At 42.4% G+C, this 802-nt stretch overlaps 1 protein-coding gene across 1 annotated transcript in view; it reads right to left on the bottom strand.

Annotated features, from left to right (window-relative positions):
• The window catches only part of LOC111646847 (uncharacterized), a 5,293-nt gene that overhangs the window by 2,642 nt on the left and 1,849 nt on the right, over nucleotides 1-802 (bottom strand). The window lies entirely within an intron of this gene.

Raw genomic sequence — 802 nt, 5'->3', positions numbered from 1 at the left:
TAAAACAACAAACATGCATACTGTGTCTGTCTTAAATGATAAAACATGAACTTGAGTGTGTGTATCTGTGTGTGTTATCCATCTAATCAGAGTGATCAGAGTCACAGTGGTGACAGATGTATGTGGGTTTTCCAGGGGTGCAGTTTTCGTGGGCCCAGAACTTGCAATTTACACATCCGATCCACTTTTCTTTGGGTTTGGAATTTCCAAAGGGCTCCATGCACACAATTCAAAAATCATCTTCATCTGGGGTGTCCTCACCCTTATCCTTGTTCTTCTTGGATCTCTTTTTGGCTGTCTTTCTCTCTGCATTATTTTGTTTGTGTTTCCTCTTTCCAAATATGGCCATTTTCACATTCTTCTTACTACTCTTCTTTTCTTCTTCCTCCAAGGCCTGCTTGTATCTGTGTAGATGTCTGACTTTCTCCTTGTCGTACCAGTGGTCTTTCTTGGCCCTGCTTTGGGAAATGGTCTTACAGTAGAGGGACTACTGTGCATTGAAGACTTTTTGACTGCTGTGATAGCCCACACTGGGCAGCTTTCTTGAACCTTGTTCACATGGCAGATGGAGTAGTCTTTGGTGACTGACCTCACTTCATCTGATGCAACCTTAAGTACATGTGCAGGCACACCCCTATTTGTTTTCCTCACCCACTGTCTTGGCATACTGAAAAAAAGGAGTAGGATAGAGAAAATATGTAAATTGTGATTATGGGGATGGTTGTAACGTTTTCTTATATGGTGTTACAACTATCCCCACCCCTGTCAGCCAATGTTTACCTAGCTGTATCAGCATGGTGGT

This window comes from Seriola lalandi, unplaced genomic scaffold (assembly GCF_002814215.2).
Source record: "Seriola lalandi dorsalis isolate HSWRI2012SDOR001 ecotype SW California unplaced genomic scaffold, Sedor1 jcf7180002054977, whole genome shotgun sequence".
NCBI lineage: Eukaryota > Metazoa > Chordata > Actinopteri > Carangiformes > Carangidae > Seriola > Seriola lalandi.
Note: the sequence above shows the minus strand (reverse complement) of the source record. Positions and strands in the feature narration are given on the sequence as shown.